The 12,659-nt window shown below is 39.0% G+C and overlaps 1 protein-coding gene across 5 annotated transcripts in view; it reads right to left on the bottom strand.

Annotated features, from left to right (window-relative positions):
• LOC138130224 (growth factor receptor-bound protein 14-like) overlaps positions 1 to 12,659 on the bottom strand; it is a 101,894-nt gene that overhangs the window by 83,429 nt on the left and 5,806 nt on the right. Inside the window, exon 1 of one of the 5 annotated variants that reach the window (XM_069046656.1) lies at positions 6,265 to 6,283. The exons of the other annotated variants lie outside the window; for them this stretch is intronic. The gene's annotated coding sequence lies outside the window, so the exon portion shown is untranslated. Of the gene's footprint in view, positions 1 to 6,264; positions 6,284 to 12,659 lie in introns of those variants that run through there. 5 annotated transcript variants of the gene reach the window in all.

Below are 12,659 nucleotides of genomic sequence, written 5' to 3' on the forward strand. Positions count from 1 at the left end.
GATTTACGAGGAATAATGAGCCCGACGGAATAGAAAATGCAACCCGCAATTCATCAGGAGAAAAACCCGGACATTTACCGCTTCGAGGTCCGGCTTTTTGTTGCAATGTATTGTGGGTTGCATTTTCTATTCCGTCGGGCTCATTATTCCTCGTAAATCACCCTGTATATTCCTAATTCCAGAAATTTGTAAACACGCCTCATAGTTCGTAAAGAAGAAAATCTATTATCACGTCAACTTCTCAAAATAGGAATTTTGACCCCCACTGTACAATCTTTCGATTTTCGCAAACATTCTTGAGCAATAATAATAATAATAGTAATTGCTTCACGTAACTATTTATTTGCTCGTTATTACTTGATAGCCATACCCGTAATGAGTTCGGCCTGAATGCCGGGTCAGTGATGGAATGTATAATAATAATAATTTATTAACTCCCAACAGACAAAAACTGTCCATAATTGGAAAAAAGATATAAAAGAGAAGAAAAAAAATGTTTAAGAAGCTGATAAAATGGAAACTTTGTTTTCAAAATTTTTTTTCCGTTTGTCTGACACTAAAATTTTCTTTAGTTACGAATATGAAAATCCTCGATAGTTACGGAAGCAGAAAGCTCTTCAAGAGATTTCATTGATCAAATCCAATAAGTCCCGAATCACAATGGAAAATCATTGATATAATAAGTGAGTAGAAATTCGTAATCTACATATTAGAATAAAAATTTCAAAATCATTATCAGATTAATATGAACTGAGATAACATCCGAAGCTGTTTTTCGGGTCTTGCAAGATATTTAGAGGGAAATCTCCCTACACCAAACAACTTCAATGGGATTAAGATCCTTTGAACTTGTTGCTATCTATCATGTTTACGTGTACCTCCTCCCACTCCGTGTCATCGCGTTTACAAAATAAAACACTTTGTTTATTTATATAGTTTCAAGGATTTCGCAATTTGTCTTAATCACACGTTTTTCAATCGTCCGCCTAATTCTGGACGTTCTGTTTTTCGTTGGATACAAAAACATGCGTTCCGTCAGAACGAACCCCCACATGTTCCGATCAGATTTCTCTTGGTCAATACCGAAAAACAAGAGTTGACACATCGCGATTACGAACACTCGAGAAAAGTCGAACTGATGCCGTCAGCACTCTATTATTATAGGCCGCGTCCATTACGACACTGTTTATACAAACAGATCGGAATTTCCTGTTGTCGGTTGCATTGTCTTCATCGAGGAGCTGCGAAAACAAATCAATCGGACAAAATCGGTGACGTCAAAAATTACCCACACACGACACGTGTAATTTTTTTAGCGGCACGGTGGAAAAAAACGGTTGCTGGAACACGAAATAAATGGGAAACTGGAAGGAGCGGTTGCAACTACACGGAATAAACAACATGTTGTCCGTATTATTACACGAGTTGCTCGATTAATTCCGTAACGGTCGCACACGCACCACAACAATCGCCGCTTTTTCTCCTTGCACGAAGCATGAATGAATTTCCGTTTTGACATTCTATTATTCATGCACGCTCTGTATGTGTGGCAGGAGGGAAAAATAAGTCGGCGTAAAGCCGGGCGGCGGCGGCGGCGGCTTCGTCCGTGAAACTTTCCTGTTAGCCGGTGATGAATAACTAATACACCGTCCGAATTCCAGATGATCCAACTTTCCACATAAATTATCAAAGATTCGTCGAGAACCCTTCCGAAAATACTTCCACTACGTTCCCCTATTAATGATGAACGTGAGGTGGAAGCGCACCGGGTGCGACTCTGCCCATTTTTCGGGGGCGCGCTCTCCTCGCCGTCGATTAATTAAGACCTGGGGGCCTTGCGAATTGGCGAACAACTCGTTGCATCACCGACCGACACAAATCACTCCCAAGATGGACGCGCGAAGGCCGATTAGAAAATTCTCATTCATGTCCCGCGATTTGTGCGCTCGAATTGGCACAAACCTCGCCGTGCAGTTTGGCAACAAAATTCGCAAACACGATCGCCTCCTCATTTCTGCCTTCTGCCCCCGACGGAATCTTATTCTAGATCGCGTTGTTTGCGATAGTTAAGTGTGTCATTCTAATAAAATTGCACAACGTGCACGGTAAACACATTAGTTAATAATAACAAAATCTGATCGAATCGGCTCTTGTGAAACTGCTTGAACAATGCGAAGGTGGGGCGCGTTTGCAAAATTCACAAAGAGCGTGGAACGTCCAAATCTCGTATAATTGTGACCGCTTATCTGCCGGTCTGCTGTATGGGAAATGTTGTTTCAAGGTAAAATTTACAATCGTTGCATAATCCATAATGCATCAGACGGTGCACTAGGAAACGCGAACCTCATCCCGGGGTTATTTATCATTGGAAAGGTCACCTGAAGTGTTTTCGGCGACGACGGAATTCGACAGGGTCATACGCAATTTCTGAAGATCGGTTTCGGTGCTGGCGTGAGCGATGGCGAGGATTAACCGCAAAATGTTATGAGTATGACCGACTGAAAACTATTATTAATTAAATACATAACAACTTGTTCTAAACTGTCTTTTGTCTGAAATGACAAATCAAACAAAAAATTTCCTCACATTACATACTTTTAAATCTGATATTGTGACTTTTTTTGCCGAGATTCTACCTAATTTTCTAAGGATCATTTGTAGTATGTACACCCAGCTCAACTTCCACAATGTCACAATATACCACTGACGTATGTATATAGTATGTAGTAAGAAACGATATTTAGAACTCATTACAAAGTAAGCCGATGGTTTATGGCTTGTCCCTAAAGATGTCATTCATAAATATTACCGGATTTCGGTCGCTTCAGCACGCTCCGAACGTTTGCAGCATGATGGTCCGTACTCGAAATTTGTAATGTGTACCACGAATTTTGACTGCTTCGATAACAAATGACATTTATGCCAACCCTGATCGGTGCGACCTATTTTTTATAATTTCGCAAAAATTGCAGAGCACACCTTACCTCCAATAAGAAATGTTTAAATACGGCCCATTTCTGAACCTTAAATAATTTGAATAATTTATGACGGCCGACAGCAATGGGCTGTCCCAACCGTTCCAACCCTCATAAAAGTATTAGTACGTTATAAAATCCTGCATAAGCCGTTTCAAATATCGTTTCCTACTACTATACGAGTACACACACACACAAAAGCCGCTAATGTCGTGTTGAGAGAAAAGGTAGCCGTGGCTGTCTGTTTTTATAAATTGCAAATGAGCAAATTCAATTTTGTAATTTAATTTTGTACATATTACACATTTTTCCGTCCGTCAAAAAGCGAAATACGTTGTGTAGACTTCTCAAACAAAGGTTTCTCGTTCCAAGTTTTATAATTCGTTGTTTTGGTGAAAACTCTGCATATAGCTTTTGCATAAAACATTTTCAGATTAGATAATTTTATTCCTTTATGATAAGTCGCATTTTTGTCAGCTTGACATCGATAAAAACGTGCCTTCCTTTTTGGAGAGATAGACATCTGTTGACTGTTTACTATAGCAACATTATTCTCTTCAACGAGTGATATCATAAATATTGTAAGCTAAAAACCAATATTTTGTGTTTTTTGACCCAGTCACAAAATTATCTCCACTAATTACATTGGAACTTTTTCTATCCTTAGATAATTTTCTGTTTTAACAACTGGAGCACTGTAACCTTGCAGAAATTTGTCTCGAAAAACTGTCGACTGACAATTTTGTTTTCGTCACATCTGGGCAACAAACTTTCGATGAAAATAGAACATTATTGGTTAAAAAAAGCTTTGGTGTAATAATTACATTGGAAAGATTTCCAACATTGTCTAGGTAAAATAATATTAAAATTTGAAATAATTTTAAAAGTCTACATGGCAGCTATCGAACGATCAAATTAATTTGTAATCGAGTCATCCATGGATTTGAATCCGTATATCTTTTGCGATCGATATGTCGAGATCTAACCTGTGTTTCAAGCTGTGTTTATGGAGCATGGAGTTCAAGTAACGACATACGATTTCGGATTCATGGATAACTCGATTATAAATTAATTTGATCGCTCTTTATAAGAAATTATAGCAACAATTATTTAAGTACAATAAAAATTTCGTAAAGCCTTTAAAATACATACATGATCAAAGTTCTTTAACAAAAATTCAACCGATTTTCAGGGTTTCGAAAATTATCTCTTCCTGTTCATTCTCTCAAAAAAATTTTTTCTTTGACTGCTAGATCTCCAGATCTGAATTCCATTGACCAATTATAGTCACAACGTGTTCGAAAGACGAAATTTTTTTCCTAAAATACGAAAATATCGGGTGTTCATTTAAATTTCCGGTCAAAGTTGGTGTTGAAGAGTCGATTGTGAACGCGCTACGGATTACGCACCACAGATCAGCTGTTTAATCTTACGTTTTTACACGAGTGGTGCGTTCACAATCGACTTTTCAACGCCAACTTTGACCGAAAATTTAAATGAACACCCAATATAATTATGGTGTCCAAACGAGCACTGTCCACCAATACCCAACTTGTCCAATAAGCACTAAACACACCCACTTTGCACCCGCACACCATGACATTACGAATTGAGCCGAGTGTACTTTGGAGCTTGCTTTCTTTTGCCGCATTTGAGACTGCTCCTGTTCAAACCATGTATTCCAAATTCAACTTCGAGAGATACTCTTTACCATGAGAAATAACCACTGAATTTGTCGAACTACGAACTCGAACTCGTAAAAACACGATTTATTTTCTACTTTTGTTTTTCATTTCTGATAACAATTCCCATTGTTCTAAGCCCACTCATAATTCCTACAGTAATTATCAATCTATTTTCAAATTTGTAGTAACATGCAAATAAATTTGCCTTTTCTTGACTCTGATAAAGATGCCGAAATTTTTTTTAAACGTATTTACAAATTTCTAAGATCTACTGGAACAGACCTCTGTCTTAGTAAGCAGAACAATTACAACCATTTGCGTCCATGGAACGCTAAGAAATGGGACTCAAATCAACGACCAGAGGAACCTTCACCAAGGTGATAATAAAATAGCTACCTACTAGAAAATTAAAAAAAATCTATCTCCACCTTTGGATTGTGAAGATGTTTGCAGTCAAAGAGTTTCTTAAAACAAAAATTGCTTAGTATGTACAGGGTGACCGAAACTCCATTTCTCAGCTATATTAAAACAAAAGGGAAGACGATAGAAAAAATCTGAAAAGAGGTTCTTAAATGGGGTTGAGTAAGGTGCATTTTAAACCAAATTTGCATATTTTTCCATATTTGGAAACTGAAGTAATGACGTTATCGATTTTTTTTTCCAGAAACACCTATATTTTGGCATATTTAAAAAAAGCTAATTTTTCTGAACAATTTTTGTAAAGAAAAAAATTTGCTATCTTGTTTAAATCGTGACGATTGTGAATTTTTGATACATATTTACAAATTTGCTTTTAATTTTTCAACTGAAAAAGATGGCAAATTTTTTTCTTTACAAAATTTGTTCAGAAAAATTAGCTCTTTAAATATGCCAAAATATACAGGGTGTTTCTAAAATACGTGTGTTAATTTTAACCAGTAAAAGAACTCGCCAATGTATGAAACTTTTCTCTGTAAGATTTTGTAAAATTCCTAAAAGTATTCCAAGATTTTTTGCCCCACAATTTTTACCAAACGAGTCGTTTTGTGTGATTAACTAGTTTCTATTTTTTGTAACCATGAGAATCTAAATTTATTTTTTTCTATAACAATGGAACTTTTGAACAAAGCTCTGATTCTATCACAACAGAAAATTTTCGCCCATAGGCGGGTATACACTTTGATGGTTAATTTATTCCAAATTTTAAATTAATTTGTACTGCTTTTTGGTAAAAATGTTATAGAGAAAAGTTCCATGATTTGGCGCGTTCTTCCACTGGTTCAAATTAACACACGTATTTCAGAAACACCCTGTAGGTGTTTCTGGGAAAAAAAATTCGATGAATAGAGCTGAGACATCGAGTTTCGCTCACCCTGTACTTTGTTAATGAAAATGAATTAAATATTTGTTACCAGAATTTTCTAATCAGTCAAAAGGAGTTGCAGTAACGTGATAGAAATTGTTAATATAAATGACTAATTAATGCACAACTACCCTGACTAACAGATTAACGCAATAAATTAAAGCCCACTCCCTCCACTAAATTAATTTTCATATTCCAGAAAGATAACGATCGTAAACGTACTTCACAGTTTATAAAGATGAAATTCTACACAAGCAATAACCTCTAAAAATATAAAATTCGAGCACACCTGCACAATCTTTTGATTTTCACAAAACTTCCTGTACGAGTTATTCTAACAACGCAAACTGCCACTTTTCCACGAACCGAAAAATCCAAAACCCACACTCCTCACATATCTCACATTTGACTGGACAATGCCTTTTACGCCGTCTCCTTGAAAACCCCTTGCATTTAGCCGTGTCACGACTTGTTTACCAACTTCCGAGAAATTTTGTTTATTGCATTTGAATTCCGTCTGGCCGTACCTTCAACTTTCGTGACGGTACGCGCAGAAAAACCTGGCGCGGATCGGAATTCAACCCACAAAACGAAAAAAATATTTACACCGAAACGTCTGAACAACCAAAAATCACGCACACAGTTATCGTCCGTCGACGTCGTTAAACCCGACACGAAAACACAAGAAAGGACACTTCCATCGCGTCTCGTCAAACGCACGCCTTTACCAGGATCACATCATCCCGCCAGGACAACAGCCAATTACCCCGGACACAAACGGAGCTTTCGTTCACCACCCGATGGCACTTCAAAGCCCAACTTTTCGCTCCGACCGCGCGCTTTTATTAAAACCCAAACCGCAAATATTTCATGGAAAGTATAACAAGGAAAACAACAAACAATATTGCGGAACTCGATACAATTACACGTTAACGGTTCGATAAATTCCTGATAAACACGGTGTTCGCAGTGAATGAAAGTACCGACACAATGGACGGGAGGTCGATGCGATCGCCGCCAAAATGTTTATCTGTCGGCGGAGGCTTCGCGCGAAAACTCGGGAAACCCCCCCGAAAATCCTTCCAGAAGGTGCTGTTTACTCGGCAAACAAGCCAGCGCGTCGTTTTCTGCGAACGCAAATAAATAAGTTTATTTTTTCCTAGCAAATACGATCCTTGGTAGGCGTTTCGAATTAGAAATTCGTCGCCTGGTCGTAAATTAACGTCACCGGCGAAGAGAGGAAAACATAAACCATCTTGTCTCCACCGTGACATATTGTTATATTGTTAATTTTTTTCCACAAGTCGACGGCACGTTGTAAACCGAAAAAAAAAACATAATGGGACGGCTGATGCATAATATACACAGTGCGTTGTCCATAACCTACGCCAATGCGAACGTCGTTCACTTGTTTCCTTCGGTCGTGCGCTCTCGACCGAGGCGAAATATTGATCCGGAAACCTTAGCAGAAACTGTGCAAGGTTATAGGCGATTCGTGTTGCCGGATGGGTGCAAAATAAATCCGGATCGACCACCGCCCGCGAAAACCTCCACCCGACCACCATCAAACACAATGTAACGAAATTACGGATTTTATGGCACCATCAAGCCTCGTCGGGGCGTACAAAGAAGAAGTTTACGACGCGCGGCCATCTTTCTTATAAATCATAAACAAATGGATATGTATCGACGTAAATTACGGACCGAGTGGGTGTGCGCTCTCGGTGGATGAATGAAAAATTCTTGCGGCGCAAGAGAATTACTTAGTTGCCACCGCCGATGAATATTTATGAGACTTTAAGAAAGTCGGCGATTACCGACAAGTCGAATTTTCGGACGTGCTCTCGAATCACGAATTTAGAACGCTTTCGGAATCGATCAATTAACAATAAAACTGTTGTTCGATTCGATTCGCGAATTTTCTATTTTTGGCAAGCTGCTAACTGTACGTCTTTAATCCACCAACGGTGACTAACGCAAACGGTGAATTGTTGAAAAATGCGACTGCAAAGTCGATGCAACCGGAGCCACACCTTGCTGTGTCAGCTCGTTAGAGCGCAGTGTTGGTCCACGATGAGCGCGAATTAATCCCTGCGGCACACCCACATGTTTCGGTTCGTACCAAATGGTCACAACCGGCGACCCCATTTTACGACAAATTCATAATTATTACACCACTAACTGTGCAGTTAAGTTGGAGGACTGACGGTTGAAGTAGTTATGGAAGTTTGTAGGTCGCAAACGTCAAACGGGCGCTGTCTTTCAGGAAAGTTAATAGTTTTCCGAAGACCAAACATAAACAATTCATTTTATTAATGGACAACTTCTTGCAAAGACACTTTTTCAAACGTGTCGGCATGTTCTGTTACACTTCCATAATTCCAACACAACAAATTTTTGCCAATTGTAGAAATGTTTTGCAATCGTTCAAACACAAGAAACATGACATGGCTAAAAACTAAATTGAGTTATCTATTAAGTATCGGTAGTTTCTACACGAGGAAAATATCAACAAAATCGTTTGAAGGTATCTAATATTTGTATACTTTTGTAGATAACAAACAAATAAATAACGTACTGCTGATATAAATCATTCTTTTTTTATGAAATTTTTTTCATTCGCATCGCAAAAACGACATTTTCGGGTTGGAACCATATTTCACTCGACCAACATCTGTTCACTCTCTGGTGAAAAAACAAACGGTAGTGAAACTGACTTTCAATTAAGCCATTCATTTCGTTGGTTTCAAAAACTGTGACACTTTCTGTGAAACATCAAAACAGGACCGACCACCCACACGGTTGTTTTGATGTTTCAATAAAAATTTCAATTCTGTCTGTGTTTGTTTGCTCGATGATACTATTGGTAAACATGGCAGTTGACCTGGGGCACCTTTCCAAAGTGGATGGTACAGATTCCCACGAGTCACGTGTTCGTTCTCGTTCCCACTTGCGGTGCTAAAGAAATGGTGGAGTCCTGGACTTGAGTAAGTCCAAAAGCGTAGAAAAAAATCAAAGATCTAATCAACGAGATAACGTTATTGACAAGTTCTCGAACCAAATACGGCGAAATAATATTATCTTTCCCACTTGTGCGGACACAATTCCGCAACTAACTACTTTCCGAGCTATCCTCCCACGACGGGCCACTTGCCAAATATTTTGTTTGGTGTCGTGCGTTTTCGCGAGCGATCGAATTACGGTTTGAGCGCCGATCAAAGCAAACATGTTCGAGTAGATTGACGGCAATTTTTCTGCCCCAGAAATAATTCCTCTTTGTGTACATTTCCTTCTGCCGCCTTTGTCCCTCGATCCACTACATTACGCTGATTAAAGTGGAAGTATCCCCTCGAGCGAGCGGACACACTCGAAAGCGATATCCCTTCCGGAGGAAACGGACATCATCTTATTTATCCCTCGCCAAATTAAATTATGCGAACTAAAAATATCTTCCCCGACAAAAGAGAACAAAACATCGTCGACGAACATCTATTCGATTCGAGATTCATCCCGGACAATTTAATTATCCTTGAGACGTTCCCCGAAGCGATCCCCGGAGGAGTCGGCGCGAACCGCCTCCCCTAATCGGCCAGACGTCCCGTGTGAGCTCCCGGGGGACGGGAGAGGGGGTCGGTCGCGCCCAAACCCGCCGCTCACGTGACCTCGGATCCGGTCGCAGCCCGGAGCAACCCTCCGGGGGAAAAAAATAACAACATTCCGAGAGGAGAAAAGGCGAAAATCTAATAAGGAGGCCGTTGATCGTGACGCGAAACGCCCCACGACACGATGGCGAGGAGGCGGCGAACGAAGGGGGTCGCGTCGTGGCCCTCGGCCAGACACGCAGAAGAGGAGGCCGGTGGCGGCGCGAGCGTCGCGGCGGTGGTGAGTCGGTGACCCGCTTTGAATTAGGCCGTCGAGACGCCGCAATAACAACAATGCGCGTGGCGGCGCCGAGACGAGTAAATCGATTTCCGATACTACGAGACGTAGTAAGTATTGCGCACGCTTACTAGATGCACCTGGAAAAAGGGGGGCAATTTTTGGAACGGGTAAACAATTCATAAAGTCGCACGAGGGGCGAAACGGACGGGGCGATTCTAGCCGGGCTGCGGCTCCGAAACCCTGGAACAGAACGAGCCGGGGCGCGCAGGATGATGCCACGGAACGCGGGGCTCGACCAACAGAAGAATCTTCACCGAGGAGATGCGAAAATGGAAACGTTTGAAAAACGATCTAGATCTAGAAGCACAAGATTTTCGACTAAACACACGAGCTAGAAAGAAGGCTCTCGTAAATTAGTCGGATGGTCAGGGCTTAGGTTTTAATCCGCAGATGCAATTTCCTCTCAAAAATCGATTCCAGTCTACAATCCAGCGTGAAAAGTACTCCGGGGATTAACTCTGGCCTCAAATTTCAGGCAGGGAACCGACAGTTACTAAAACCCTGACTGGTTAAAGTTGGGCTAAAAGAAAAGACAAATTTTGTCCTTGCAGCACTCGTTAAATCGTTCTAAAATTATATTTGTTATATAATAATGGGTTATTTATGCAACAAGTGAGTAAAGTAATACTTTTTTTTACAAGAAGGAAAATTTGCCGCTCGAGCGAAGCGAGTGCGCAAATCCGCCGAGTAAAAAAAAAGATACTTTACTAACGAGTTGCATACATTTTTTTGGCGCCCGTAAGTTTAGATAACAATTTTTTCGACACTCAAAATTTGAAAATTTTCTCCTGTGTGAACCCGTGGACCTTCAAAACGCTCGTTTTACTCGCGTTTTAAATTGGCCCACTCATGCCAAAAAAAATCCCAATTTACATACGAACTCGTTAGAAAAACTACTAATTAATTATGAATGACACGCTACGGCACGTTTTTTAACGCTTCTTGACCGATTCAAAAATCACGTATTTTATGAACGCAAACCAATGAAAAAACTTGCACTTTTTTTGACGGACGTTAAAAAAATAATATTGTACACCATACATCTTGCTTTAAATGATTTATTTAACCAATAATTACGCCTTTAGGAGATATTTTAATCGAGAATTTGATATTTTATCCTTTTTGGGGATTTTTTTAAAGAAACACTTAGTGTCGGGCTTTTGGGTATACCTTTATTAATATTTAGACACAATGTACAAATTTTTTAAAACAAATAAAATTAAAATTTGGCTTGTTATAAACGGCTTGATACGTCCGTAAAAAAATCAAAATACATAATCCTACTCATTAAAAAAAAAAAAAAAACGAATGAGTTTCTTAATTAGTTAAGTGTGACGATAGGCGGTAGCAAAAAGAAAAAATATATTGTAAATTAATAGAATGGGAGCATTTTGAAAATTAACTTAGGGGAACAAAGAATAAATTTCACTTCATTTTAATATCTTGAGATGTTACGGCGGTCATTAAAATAAACGCTTTTTTTAATACTTTGCCCAAACGAACACAAAAAACATTATTCAATATTCTGTCAGTTTTCAAAATAACTTAAAAATAATTGATTTCTTGACGGAATGTTGACCACCCTGTCGATCTTTTTCTAATTCTTCTTACAGCTCTAAACTACATATGTACATATTTGAAACTTCTTCTTCTTTGCATTCTTTCTGAATACTTCTTATTTGAATCTTCATCACTCAAACGAAAGCATTGTTTGAAAAAATACAACCTTCTTACAAAATGCATTTAATTTCTTGCATGTCCACGTTTAAATTACCTGACGGTTGTCCTCGATAAATTCAAGAAAAACGTCATTATTATCATAAAACATATGTTGCTAACAAATGGCAGAAAAGATTAAATATTCAGCACCAATGATCCGATAATGAAATACATTCCACTGCAACGTGGATATCACAGGTTCACCATGTTGGAAAGTTTGTTGTCACTTGTTCGCTGCTGTGGCTCCTTCCACGTGGCAGTTTTCAGTTTTGCAACTCCTCGTTAATGTATGTTAATCAAGAAGTGTTTAAAAACATCTCTAAATCCTCAACTCCTCAGTTTAATCCAACTAGTTGGTTTCCTCAACACATCTCTTCAAGTTGTCAACAAAATATTGAGAATTCTGGTTATTGTTAATGGCGAATACATGTTCTTGAACAAAAACTCTCGAGATCTCACACAATTTCTGTTCTGTTTTCTAACATAATAAATAAACAAATAAACAAGCAAACAAAGTGCCCGTTGCAAATTAAATTACGATGTATTCGGTGTAATTAAATGTCGCAATCACTCTCGACAACAATAAACAATAACATCGTAAAAATAAATAATAATAAATGGCAACTCGAGTGCCGACTCGTAGGCCATCGGTGTCACATGACTCTATCTCATATTTACTCAACGGAGAATGTCGAGAATTCGTACAGAGGTAAACAAACAGCTACATTTTGTTTGTGAAAAAAATTTCATTTCGTGTATTTTCCCAACAGGTTAAATACATATTCCTCGATCATCGAGAAACGCACTTTGGCCGTAATAACAGTTCTACACCGGGAAAGAGAATTCCCGAGTGTACGTTGACACGATAATGATCTCCTCGAAAGTGGGACATCGAACACCTTCCATGGAAGCCAATTACCATCATGCACCATGGATACGTGAAAAATTACCATTGCCGACCATAAACGTGGAATTTAATTGATTCCCTTTCGACGC

This window comes from Tenebrio molitor, chromosome 5 (assembly GCF_963966145.1).
Source record: "Tenebrio molitor chromosome 5, icTenMoli1.1, whole genome shotgun sequence".
Taxonomy (NCBI): Eukaryota; Metazoa; Arthropoda; class Insecta; order Coleoptera; family Tenebrionidae; genus Tenebrio; species Tenebrio molitor.